At 39.0% G+C, this 14,177-nt stretch overlaps 1 long non-coding RNA gene across 3 annotated transcripts; it reads right to left on the bottom strand.

The window, feature by feature from the left end:
- Positions 1-390: 390 nt before the first annotated feature.
- Positions 391-11,464, bottom strand: LOC119259785 (uncharacterized). Of its 3 annotated transcripts, XR_008554326.1 has the most exons (7): positions 11,217-11,464; positions 10,822-10,889; positions 10,284-10,353; positions 10,086-10,182; positions 2,974-3,083; positions 2,509-2,609; positions 391-1,132 (listed from the first exon to the last, which is right to left on the bottom strand). It is a non-coding gene; the product is annotated as an uncharacterized LOC119259785 (long non-coding RNA). The 3 variants fall into 3 exon arrangements; XR_005128566.2 differs by lacking the exon at positions 2,974-3,083; XR_008554327.1 differs by lacking the exon at positions 10,086-10,182.
- Positions 11,465-14,177: the final 2,713 nt, after the last annotated feature.

The following is a 14,177-nucleotide window of genomic DNA, read 5'->3' as shown; positions in this document are numbered from 1 at the left end:
AATTCCATAGCCACCATTTCTTCTAACTTTGTAACCAGGGATGAAATAATGTATATCTTTGTGCCTTAGCTTGGTCCTCAATCCCAAACTCCAAGGCATTGTTGTCAGGAGTAAATAAGTGAAGACTGATAAAGCATTTTTAATAAGGTCTGACACACTGCAAGCACTCATCAGATCTCGGCCACCCTAACCTCCCTTATATTAATATCTGGGTCCTTAAAATGCCACAAGAAGGAACTATTATTACTCTTTTATAGAAGACAGACTAGCTAGTTCATATTATATCTGTGCTTGAGCTTAAGTTTTTTCCTAGGCTGCATTATAACACAAGAGATTAAAATTTCCATTTTTTGATAAATGTAACATTTTTATTGAATTGCAAGGGGTTTCTATGAGCTATTTTTGACTCTGTTTTGGTAGTCTAACTGAATAGTCCATAATGTCCTTTGCAAGTTGTTGTTACTCTTGCACTGGAAAGCAGGGGACAGGAATACTCTCACTTAGCTTCCAGAGAGCTGAACTGATGGCCTAGTGTTATTAGTTGCTCTTTTATTTTTAAATTGGAGAAAAATGGAAGCTATAAAAGCAAAGTGACTTGAATTGGTTCAATTTCCATTGGGAGTAAGAAACAGTACACTTTAGAAGAATGTCTAATTCTTTATGTATTCCAGTAACATGCCTTCTTTCTATTCAATCTTCTGAGTCTCCTCACTTCACTTCCATGCAGAGGAGACCTGGCTAGATAGGCAGTCCAGGAATCCTGAGACAGCACCAGTTTGGATAAAGCTTATCACTGGGCTGTCCATTGAAGACCAGTCTTCCATTCTGTCAGTGAGTGGGCTGGTAGCCCATGGTTATCCAGTTAGAGAATGAATTTCCTAAGTTCTCTTGCAGCTGAGGCAATGGATTAATTTAGAGCTTTGGAATGCAGGCAAAAGAGACTTAATGCATTTTTAGACCTGCACTTCAACATCACAATTCACTCCCTCATCTTTCTCTTTGGAACTCATATGATCTTGCAACTCAACTTTGACCACGCAGAGAAGCCCAATGTCTTTGAGGCTTGTGGAATAGTTACATATGAGAGGGAATAAAGCTGGGTTTCTCAAATATGCTTGTACAGCTCTCTGAGCTGTTAAGAGAGAAATAAAAAAGATTGCATTATCAATATTATATTAGCTCTCTTGCTAACATCTTTGCTTCTTCCCTAAGATAGATTCCTTATGTTTTCCATTGCTAGCTTTCTGCTGGATCTTTCACAACAATTTTGTCCACTTTAAATGAGTATCAAATTCTAAAACAAAACCAGACAATAGTTGATAAACTATGTTGCCATCTACATTCATTGAGAGAGAATTTGTTCATAAAAAAATGACTATGCAATTTTTGGTCATTCCATTGTTTATTTTTTTGCCCCAGGCTTTTACTTTTGAGTAAAGCCACCTTGTTAGGAAATCTTTGCTAGATACATCATTATGCATTCTCCCTGGCATAGAATTCAGTGGTTTATTGCTAGAGGTCACAGCTGCAATATGACTTTTGAAACTATTGCAGAGATTATCTAGAGAAAACAAAATACATATATAAGGTGTCCATCACTAGGAAAGTGTGGTGGTGAAGTGCATGATTGTCTTAGTATTATTACATCTACCCAAACTTAATAAAAATCAGCTGAGAAGATTCTGTAACTATATTGCACCAATTTCAGAAGATGCACAGATTCATATTCTACCACCCCTATAACTAAAAAAAAAAAAAAGATAGCCAAAAATCTTTCTATTTTATTGCTATGTATTGGTCCTTGAGTTGCTACTACATTGCTTGCCTTAATAACTTGTCTCTTTGGAATTAACAAAGAACACATGAATGGTGACAATCTCTGGCATGTGGGAGGCTATTAGGTGCTAGCAGAATGGGAGAAAGCAACTTTGTAGGTGACTGAACCAGCACAAAGAAGGCTGGAGCAACAGTAGCTCACAGTAATTCAAGAACCTTTTCTCTGCTTTCCTACATGTGCCTCCCTCAAGCATGACAAACTCTAGGGAGTTCATGAAGAGGCCTATGAGATGTTCTCTGCTTTTCTGTCCTTTCTAGGTGGAAAAGAATTTGGAATTGTCTTGACTTGGGACCTATCTGAAATTTTAACTTACCACCAGGCATTAGCAAACCTCTCTCTTGACCTTATGACTTGTATATCCAAATCCCCATTTCTATTTACTGTCTCATTGGTACTTCAAACTCAGTGTGTTCAAAATGGAACCTATTTTACTCCCAAATTTTGCTCTGCCTACTGAGAGTACCAACTTAGAGGTGACATCACCATTCCCACAAGTCCCCAACAGGAAACTTCGAAGTTCAGATATCTGCCCCCCACACACATTCAACCTTCCATTTCACAATCACCAAATCATTTTCCAGTCATTTCTTCTCTCTGCTCCTTCCACAGACCTAGGCCAGACCCTCCCCCATCATTTCAACGTACTGCAGCCGCTGATCTGTACTTCCTACCTCAAACCGTGGCTCACCCTCTCCATCCTTCACAGAGTTGCCAGAATGGTACAGGTGTGCAATGGTACAGGTGTGCAGATCCCTGGGGCTTGCTTGCTTTGCTTGAGAATATTGTAGATTTTAGAAAGGCTATATGCCATACATCCCATATAATATACAATACCCCAGCAATATTTGAGGACCCCCTTATGTTCAAGACAATATTTCCGCTCAGAAAAATTTATCACAGTAAGTGCTTAAATGCATAAAGCAAACCATAACTTCAGACCAGTGTAGGCCAGGTTTTATGGCCATAAATTTAGGTTGGGTGGAATTTTGTCACCGAAAGTATTAAGAATCAACTTTTCAGGAACTTGTTTAGTTTCCAGTTGTACATGTTCTGTTACACTTCCCTGTCCACTGAATAGACTTTTATAGCCCACTTAGCTTGCAGGACAAATTAACTAATATTACTTCCCCACTCACCAACACCTGGACTTGCTGCACTTCCTCAGGGTTAACATTTGATTCTCCTTCCTTTTCTGACTCAGCATCCCTGAAATGCTTCGGGGTCCCCAAATATTCCTTTTTTAGAACTGGAAGGGGACATTTTATTTCACTAAAAATAAGAAAACATTCTAAAAACACAACTGTACAGCATTTTTTAGTATTATGTTAGAATTGAAATTAAACCGGTAAATACAATAATGCTGTAGAGAGAATACTGAGGAGATGGATAACCTTGATTTGATTCATTGCATATTAATATATATTTTCTTCCTTGAAAAGGGGATATATGCACATATATATGTATATATACACATATATTTCCATAGAACTTTCACAAAAATAAATCATGTGGTTAGTCAAAATAAAAGTCTTAAGTTCTAAGATGTAGAGAGTTTACAGGTAACATTCATCATACTCTAATAAAATTAATTGGAAATTAAGAAATACAGAATGAGATATATTAAAGAGTACATTAAAGGAGTGTTCTAGTACTTTTGGGCTTCAAAACAAAATACCACAAACTGGGTGACTTATGAACAACAGAAATTTATTTCTCATCATTCTAGAGTTTGGGATATTTAGGATTAGGGGACCAGCTTGACTGCATCTGGGGAGACCTGTCTTCCTGGAGGCCTTCAGGAGAGGAGCTATGTCCTCACAGGGTAGGAGGGGCTGAGGCTCTCCCTGGAGCCTTTCTTATAAAACTCTAACCCCATTAATCCTGATGATTTAAGTACCTCCTATAGTCCCCAGTAATATCACTTTTGAGGGTTCTGATTTCCACATATGAATTTTGGGGGTACACAAACATTCAAACCAACCTTGAAGAAGAATGGAAATGCCCAGAGGCATTGGAAAAGCAAAGGATACTAAAACCATGAATTCTAGAAAAACTGAACTCAGAGGAAAATGTGTTCCCTTTAATGATGGAAACAGAAAGGTGAAAGTAAACGAATTAGGTACTTATCTTGACTCCAGTGCCTTTGTTCAAACTATCCCTTTTGCCTGGAGGGCTCCCTGATCCCCTTCGGGGCAGGTTCTTAGAATGGATTCAGATTGTCTCTCCTTCAGGATCTTCAGCCACAAGCCAGCACCTTTCCCCTGACTACTTACATAGCACATTGTGCTGAAATGGTTTGTTTTTGTACCCTAGACTCCAAGGGCAATTTTGAGTCTTGTTTACCTTAGTATTCTCACTGCCTACCAAGTGCCTGGGGCCTGGGCAGCATTCAGCAAACTTATTGAGTAAATTGAAAAAAAAAAAAAAAAAAGGACTCCCTCTCTCCTAGTTTTCTCCCTGGAATGTATTTACTGTGGGAGTTAATGGAGGAATTGGGATTCCATAGATGAACTTTAGGCTTTGCAGTTAGCTTTTTCAGAAGTAAATTTATGCATCAAGGACTATCTGGACGTTGTCTCCAAACTTCATAACCTCAATGTAGAAGTATTGGCTAACAAAGAAGATCCTCCCCTCCCCTCACCACAAATCTCAATGAATCAGTGCTCTGTAGCTTTGATGAGCTGGTGCAGAGAAATCTGGGCAGTGGATAAGTGTGCCCAGAAGGCAGCAGAGAGGTATGGGCAGGCAGGTAGGCTTGCAGATGGTCACATGGTCTTAATCTCAGCTCCACTGCTTACTGGAATCTGTTAATTAACTTAGTTCCTTCATTTGTAAATAACATAACACACTAAAAATACCATGGTACCTGGTAAGCTCACTAAGTTTGTATTAGAATTATCTCCACAGAATTGGCTGTTGAGTTGAGGGGGGTGAGTCACTCCATCAAGCCTGCAAGTGGTTGTGATGAACTGAAGGGTGGTTTCCTCTATTATATCTCAGTGGACATATTACACCAGATATAGCGACAATGATTTTGCTATTCAAAATTATTAAAAAAATGCTCTTGTATTCCTGGAAATGTGTGGACATGTGTCCGGGCTGGGTTATCTCTGCCCATGCCGAGGCTGAAGTCCTATGGGAAGGCAGGCTGGGAGTGAGCCGGGCTCAATAGCGGCCAGGTAGAGCTACTAAAAATAGTCAGAGAATTTACTTTTTCAATATTAATAAATTAGAGTGACTTCAAGGTTTTATACATGTCATAATATCACTCATTTAGTTGCATTTTGATAAGCACTTTTTAATGATAGAAAGAATAGGACAGAAATATATTTGTGTGTGGAAAATTGGCACACACATGAACCAGTTTGGAAAAAACAAGTTCAGAATTATTGAATATGAGACATTAAGTGACCCTTCTAACCACAAGAGTGAGCAAAACAAATGCATTTCTGCTCTCATTGTTTTCAGTGTGAAGCGTGGTGGGGGGAGGAATGATGATATATATTGATAATATCACAGACATTTAGGCTGGAAACCAAAATGATTTAGAAAAAAAAATAGCATTTCCTCCTGCTGAATTGGAACATCACTCCTTAGTATCTTAAATTTTTTAGCTTCTCTCTCTCTATTCACTGCTCCCCCCCCCGCCCCCAACTTTCACAGTGTTATTCATAAATTGTCCTTTTCCTTCATCTTACCCTCATTACCTGGGGTTGTGCCTCCTTGTACCATGCTAAATAACTCTTCCTGTGGGTGTTTACATGTTTCCATTATTTATAGGCTGCTATGTTTTCCCCTTTGCTCCTCACCAGTCACCACCCAGACGTGCTGTACATAGTTAGTTATTTTAATCTTTCCTAGTAAATCAATTCTCCCAACCTCCCCATCATTTTTATTACTCTTCTCTGAACTCCCTTCAGTTTTCTACATCTTTATGGTATTGAAGTGCTGGGAATTTAATGTAATTTTCCAGGTGGGGTTTGACTCTCACCTCTATCTCTGCTCATGAAACCATTGGGAACAAAGCCCAAAACTGCATTAGCCCCTTTGCTGCTGTATCAGCTTTACTAACTCATATCTAATTTGCTTTTCACCATCACCCTGCCAGCTCTTTCTCACAGTCTTAGTGGTTGCTTGATGGGTAAAACGGGCTTTGGTATTTCTATAACGGTTTTGCTAGCTTCTAGCTCTTAGTCAGAAATCAGCACCAAAAAATCAGAGGAAAAAATACTATTAAGTACAAAAAAAAAAAAAAAAATCAGAGGAAGAAAAATTGAGAAAAAAGTCCTAGAGAGAAAACATAGCAAACCTAGTAATATAATCAGTGGTGGTGAGCATATCCTCTGTGTATTAGAGATTGTACTATGAGACATATTTATATATTTTAGTCAGTGTTCATAATATTTTGGTGAAGTAAACTGAAGCTCAGAGATATTAAGTAAGAATGGGGAAGTCACTCAGCTGGTTGTACCACACTTGGGTTTGAATCTGAGCCAGCTTGTCCACGAAGCCTTTGCTTTTAGAAACCTGTACTTCTAATAAGGGGAAAGAAGGGGCAAATAGTGATGCTGAGTGCTGCATGGAACACACAGATGGTAAAGAGGGCTGGAAAGAAGTAGAGTTTTGAAGACAAAACTCCAGGCACCTCTACTTATCTCAGAGTCTGGGGAGGAGGGGAAGAAGGAGGGGGCAAAACGGGGGAGGGAAGGGCACAAGGGACTATAGGAATGGTTCATAGGTGCTGTGGTGGTGGGAGAATTATGGGGACTATGCCTTACAGGGAGAAATCAAATATTGTCCAAAAATAAAAATGATGTAAGCAAACAATAAACAAAAAATTAATTAAAATTATTGGATTAAAAATAATGAAATAAAAATAAATGTACAAGCATACTCATTTCATCAGATTGTAATGTAAGAAATGGAAGCAACTTCAATAAAGATCAATAGGGGGTTTTTAAGTAAATTCCAGAAATGGTCATATATACAGTATTGTGAAGTTTACTTTCAAGTGCCAAAATGGATGATTTTCAAATAAATATTTTTAAGAAAAAATAGAACAGCAGGAATAGTACGTTTCATACATGCAAAAAAAAGTAGGTGGTGTGTGTTTATGTAAGTACCCAAAATTTCTATAATGAGGTCCAAGAACCTATTAATTTTACCTCCAGATGATTGGACTGGGCATTGGGATTGAAGAAGATATTTATCTTTATTTTACTGCCTTAAGTGCTTGCATTTGCAAAAAAAAAAAAAAAAAAAAAAAATCATGTGCATTTATTGCTGTTATAATAAACAATTACATTAAAAAAAGAAGTAGAATTTTAGCATTTGCTGATGGAGGAATCATAAGCACTGTCTTGGCTTCATTTTCTTTTTCTGATGGAATGTGGTTCCTCAGAGGATATGTGAGTAAAGGTTCTGTATAAGTGAATAAAGGTTAAATTCCTGGAGGTAGTAGGGACTCAACAAAAGTACTCACTTCCCTCCTCTCTCAACTCTGACCTAGAAGCAGAATCCAGAACACAGTCAGACAGACACTAACAAAACAGTTCTTTCAAAAGTCACATTCCGAGGGATGGAATTATCTGAGAATGTTTCTAAAAGGAGCTCTATCTGAAGTGTATCTTAATGGCCAGTTTTCAACTCTCAGGTGTGAACTGCTGCTTGACACCTCCCCCTCGTGTTTCCTTCTTTTTTTTTTTTAAGTCAAAGTCAAAATTGAGTATTTGAACATTATTTCTCCTGATACAATGTAAACCTTGATCAGGTGCATATGGAAAATTGAGTTTGATAGGGAAAATTAGGGTGCAAATGATATATTTAGTGTCACAAGTCTGGTTTGTTTTGAGAAAAAGTGAAGTCTGTGTATAGGAACGACTACTGTGTTAGAAAGCATTGCTGGGCCCCCTCCCTCCCTCAATCAATCCTTAAAGACTTACAATGCAGTAGCTGATGTTGTCAAAAATGTACAGTTATTGGAGTCATGTAGATCTTGAACCTGGGCAGAGTCATTATTTAGTTTTGTTAATTGGGCAAGTCATTTAACTTATTTGATCTGAATTTTTCTCATCTTTAAATTAGAATGTCTGCCAATGAGATTTTGTAGAGTGTAAGTTAAATATGTCCTTCAGAGAGCTTGATATTTGAGCAGGTGCTTCACAATGTTGGTTTTTCTCTTATGTTTATCTCTCTCTCTTATTTATCATTATAACTAATATAGTGTATGGCTTGCCAGATGAGCCACATATCAGTGAACACTCCTACATTATTTATTCCATGTTCAGAACTGCATGCTATTAACCACTACCAACCATCACCACCAAAACCACCATTAACATCATCATCATCATCATCACCACCGCCCAGTAAAAATCACTATAACCATGACCATCATCACCAACATCACCACTATCATTCCCATTGCCTCTGTCATGATCCCCACCACCATCCCCACTCTGTCATCACCGGCACCGCCACCACTGCCATTACTAGCAACACTTACTGAGCACTCATTGTGTGCCAGGCATTCATAGACATGTTCTTATTTATGTTTCACAATTATCCTTCAAAATTGGTTCTGTTATTATTTCTAGTTTTGAAAACAAGACTACTGATGCTTGGAGAGATTAAATAACATATTCAAGGTCATATAGGACACGAGAGATAAAAGGAAACATTAGCCATGAGCCCTGCCCTGAGGAAGTATAGGATCTATTGGGATGCAAAATTTAAGCAAATGCAAAACTGGTGACCTTGAGGACATTCTGTAATAAGTGACAAATTGCTGCTGATGTTCAGGAAACAGGGATTGGTGAAGGTCACTGTGTAGATTAAATTCTTTTGTTTAGTGGAATTAACACTTATTCAGGTTCCCTTAAGTATCATATAGCTCTACATGGGAAACAGGAATTCCAGGCAATCATTCCAAATTTATAGGAATCCAGGAAAAGTATACAGAGTTCTTAGGGAAAACAGAAATTGATTTAGACCTATCCCCATAGAAACTGGACTTGGGAGATTGCTTTGGATCTAAGGCTGCTCTAATTTAAACAGGGCAATCTTGTGGCCTGGTAGCTACAGGAATTCTGGCTTCTTCTATAAGAGACTCCTAATATAATCTGATCACTTGCTGATGCTTTTACTCCTGCCCCTATAAATATTCAACCTCTTGCTATAGCTCTTTTTCTATCTTTTCAGACTTCTAAAAGGGGGTCTCATTGGTTTACCTGCACCTCAACATCCTCATTTATGCAGAATTTTTGCACCTGGCAAACTCATTGGCCATTAACCTGCCTGTTAACTATGTGGTCTAGCTGAGGAGCCCATGCTGATCCAGTCAGCCTTGACCAAAGGATCTTAGTCATATAAAACATGATCACCAATGCAGATGCAGCCTCTTACAATATCTTTGTCACCAGCATTGGCCTTACAAAGGTGTCCCTCACTAGGAGCTCTAGCTGTAGCAGGCATCCTGCCTGACCTATGAACTTCAGCTGGTGAAACCTCTGTAAAGGAGTGGAATTTGATGGGCAGAGTTTCAAAAGGGATATTCCAGTTTTGGGGAAAATATCTTAGAAAATGCATGAAGTTGGACTGAAATGAGATTTCAGTAGAAAGGACATAAGAGGACATAAGGAGAAGAACAGCAGGAATAAGGTTAGTTATGTTGAACTGATCAGGGGCCTTACAATCAGGCAGAAACATTTGCACAATTTTTGTGAGGCACTAAGTAGCCATTAGGGGCTTATAGTGCAATAGTGATTTAGAAATGGCATCTAAGTAGGACCAGTGTAGCAGAAATATGAAGCTCAGCCAGAATAGATACAATCAGAGTTAATTAAGGATTCCCATAAAGAGGTGGTCACATTCACCTAGAGTCATGGCCAGAAAACAGGAAAACAGGATTCCTTTGCAGAGAGATTTTAGTTTCATTTGTTCAGGCATCTTTTAAGATTTCTAGTCTTCTTCTGGACTCAGTCAATTAACATGCTCACATGATACTCTGTTTATTAGATAACCCACACAGTCCAGTTTGAACAACAAAAGACCTATTTGAATGAATTCAAATCATAGATTAGGTTGGTAATGAGTAACAAGTTGTTTTAAAAATAGTGATTTTGTTCACTGAATTCACCTGCTTGCTAAATTCCTGAACGGAATGTCCATACTTCTTGTTAGCATATTTTCCATTTTATTTTTTACATTTTCTTCTAAGAACTTCATTCTCCATTTTTGCAGAACTCACCTCAATCTTTGCTCTTTAATTTTAAGTGTTCTTACATGATGCTGCCTGAAAACCACCAAACCCGATTCTCTATGTTCCTTCTAGAAAACACAGTGAACTGAAAACAAGTGAATTTGATTAACTTTTCTTTAAAAAAGGACTTCATAGTCTATAAAAGGTTCCTTAACAAGCAAAATATGAGTAGCAAACAATGCATACCAATAATGATTTTTCTTTCTCTGCGCCAACATGAATCACTTGATTTTCTATTGTGATTTGAATGCATTCACTGTATTAAAAAAATAGAAGATGTTCATGATGAGAAAATTCACCTTTACTCCATGTATTTCAATTGTTATGAAGTAAATACTCTGCCAATTAAACCAAGATACACAAGAACATTTGTAAGATATCTCCTATATTTAAAGATGTGAAAATTAAATGTGTATGTAAAGCAACCAACCCAGTGAGAGCCTTGAACCTAGGCCAAAGTCTAATCCTAATAACACCTAATCCTATGGCTAGCCCATTCTTAACCCTAATCAACTCTTACCTTCTCTCCCACTGCCTTTATTCAATTGAGCACTCAGTTCTAATATTATTGTAAAAAATGTTCATGTTGGAGATGATTTTCCAACTGTCTTTGTTAGCTTGAGCTGTTGTAACAAATTGCTATAGACTGGATGTTTTTTAACAACAAGCTTTTACTTCTCACAGTTATGAAGACCGAAAGTCCAAGATCAAGGTGGCAGCAGACCTGTCTGGTAAGAGTCCTCACTCTGGTTTGCAGGCAGCCAGCTTCTCCACTTCTTATCGTGTCTTCACCTGGAGGAGAAAACAGAGGAAGCAAAATCTTTAGTGTCTCTTTTTATAAGGGGATGAGGCCTTCACTCTCATAACCTAATTACCAAATTGCTTTCCAAAGATCCTGCCTCCTACAACCATCAATATATGTGGTTCAGATGTTTAAGCTTATAGCCCAAACACCAACTGTGCTGTAGCCACGTCTTCATGGGGATCTTTATCCTAAGTTATCTGGACTCTTATAACAGCCTATTATTTTGTTACCCTGCCTCTGACTCTCTCACTTCTATCCTTCCACACTGAAGTCATTTATCTTTTAAAATTAAAATTTCAATTTCTTTCCTTTACCTGGAAGGCACTCGCCCTTCCCCCACTCTGTCCATCCTCTGTCTGGCAAAGATCCAGCTCACATGTCACTTCTGTGACTTCTTTTGTAATGATATGGATACATTTTTATTGCTCTATCCGTTTGTGCTCCCATTAATATTTTGTTCAAAAATGAGTTTCATGGTGTAGTGTTGGGTGGAGATGAGAGCTAGGGTGTGTGTAGGGTCAATGTTGGTAACAGATGAGAATGAAAATGATTCAGTTCATGTTCTGACTAGTAGAATTCTGAAGTGATTGTTGAGAACAAAATGCATGGTTACTAAGAGACTCAGATGTGAACAAAGAGGTTCCGTAAATCCTAGAAGGTCAGGTATAAGAATGCGTGCCTAGTTGAAAGACTAATGAGATTAGTTCACCTATTTGGTTCTTTCTGGGGCTGGTTTTCTGGTATCTTTATATTCATCAGCTCTGGGTACAAAGCAGGAGTGGGCAAACTATAGCCCATAGGTTAAATCTGGTTGCTGACTGTTTTTGTAAATAAGTTCTATTGGAAAACAGACATGCTCATTTGCTTATGTATTGTCTGTGGCTGCTTTTATACTACAATGACTGCAGCAAGTAGTTGTAACAGAGGCTACATGACCTGCAAAGTCTAAACACACGTACTCTCTGACTCTTTGCTGAAAATATTAGCTGATCACTGATGTCAGACATCTCAGAGGCACCATTCTATGGCAACTGTCACTGAAGCAGTCATTTCATGTCCCCACTTAAAAAAAAGTGAAAGATGCTTAGTTGATAAAATAAGTTGAAAGTAGCACATACATAAGAAAAATGGAAAAAACAGTAAAATCAAAGTACTGGTTAAAAACAACAAATCCAAGGACCAAGCCAAGGTCTTTGTGTGAATTAATCCCTTTAAAAAGTGCTAGAAATACACTCTGTCTGCAGGACTCAATGGAAGAATCAGGGGTTTTGAAAGATGAGGGAGTCATGGGTAGCAGACCTGGTACCTGAAGGGGGAGCTTGTTTTGTAACCAGTGGCGACCAGCTCTTTAACATTTTTCCTTTCTTGAGCTCCTGTCCTTTCCCCCCTGCTAGCCCTGTGCTCATGGGGCAGGAGACTAATCCCTAGCCTGTGACATGGACACTCTCTCCTTTGTTCCAATCTGTGCTCACCTTCAGCACTAAACTGTGCTTAAGAAATCTAAGACAGGGCCTCCCCGGTGTTGCAGCGGTTTTGCGAAGCTGCCCGCAGCCTTTGCAGTGCCGGTTAGTTCCCCGCCATCAGGTGAGAGTCCCACATGGCGCCCAGACCTCTCCTACCGCCCGCTGCTCCCCTCAGCAGTGTACTTCATCAGTCTGCCTGCTCTGCTCTCCGCTCTGACTCTGGTGAATTCTCTCACCCTCCTGCACTTCTGACTGTACCCAGTGCTTGTATAAATAAATAAATAAATCTTTTTTTTTTTTTTTTTTTTTTTTTTTTTTTAAAGAAATCTAAGACAGGGTAGTTGGGATGACAGAGGCTGGAGTCAGAGCCTCTGTCTTCAGAGACGACACAAGCCTCCCTTCCAGCCTGCTGAAGCTGCACTGCTTCTGAGAGAACAGATGTCACTAGGAGAGAGGCAAATGTGGGTTCATTTGGAAGTGAGCATTTGACTCCCTGATGGGCTCAGTCCCAGAGTAGCCTAGGACATAGAGAGGATATTTCTGTCTTCCCAACTCCTTTCTTTGCTCTTTATATCTAAATGACATCTTTTGTCAAAGCTTTCTGACCAGAAGAAGTAATGGGGGTTCTCAGGTAAGCATCTCACAGACACAAAGACCAGCCCCCTGGATAACCTGACAGTGTGGCTTGCATCCAACAGGGCCATATGTCATGTAATCCTAACCTCAACCCTCTGCCAAGGCAAGCTATTCTTATTATTATTCAGAGATAGGTTCCAAAAGAAAAATCTAAAAGGATTTGTGGAACTTAGATGCAGTGGGGGCTATGCCCAAATTTGAAGTTATAAAATGTGCTTCTGATCAAATATGAAGTCAAATGGCTCACTGATCAAGTGATTAATCCAGGCTGTCATTGGCTAAGGGTTGATTGGGAAGATACAAGGCAAAGGGAAAGCCATGGGCAGAGAGTGGGTAATTCGATGCAATTGTTTAATCCCTGGATTTGGGGGGTGATATGGCTCTAATACATGACAAAGAGGTGACTCTGCCAGCTGGTAAATCAAATAATGACTCCAGCTCAATACATGTACACAGAGTCTGCCCACAAAACCTTGTTTGCCCTCAACAGTCCTAGAAGGGGACTCTGCATATGCTCCTCAGCAAATCGTTGTTCTCTTGTGGGTAATTTTCCCCCTCAATTCAATTAAACAAATTATGTCATGGACTTACTCTATTCAGTATGCAGAAGGAGGCAATGGTTGGGCATGATGTTGGCTGTGTGTATTAGAATAAATACAATGCAAGAGAAAGTGAGAGAGGAATAAATAAAATGTTTATGGGACTTACAGAGAGAAATCCTGTACTACTGGGGGGGTGAAAAATGATTTTTTTGGAAGTGAAATATGAGATTCGAGATGGGTTTTGAGAGAGAGAGATAGAATTTCAACAAGAGAAAAGCAATCCAGGTGTAGTATGAAAAGAGGTAGAGGGAGGAAACTAGACATAGTGAGGAACAACATGTAGCTTAGTTTGAATAATGGACGGGATATGTTTAAGGGAATTCGAGGAGTATGTTAGGTGGGATCTATATTATTATAGTTAGGATTAGGTTTGGCTGAGAGCGGCAGAAAACAAATAAATTATAACTATGTTCACAGAAGATACAAATATGTAAAGTCCCGTCGTTCCTAGGGCTAGCACGGTACTATTGTGTCAGGGAGGCAGGTTCCACTCTTATTACTCCACAGTGTGGCCCTTGAGAATATAGCCCAAGACTGTGACATCATAGTGTCTGTGACATCATATTCCAGACAT

Source organism: Talpa occidentalis, unplaced genomic scaffold (assembly GCF_014898055.3).
Source record: "Talpa occidentalis isolate TD23 unplaced genomic scaffold, MPIMG_talOcc4v2.1 talOcc4.5, whole genome shotgun sequence".
Classification (NCBI taxonomy): domain Eukaryota; kingdom Metazoa; phylum Chordata; class Mammalia; order Eulipotyphla; family Talpidae; genus Talpa; species Talpa occidentalis.
Note: the sequence above shows the minus strand (reverse complement) of the source record. Positions and strands in the feature narration are given on the sequence as shown.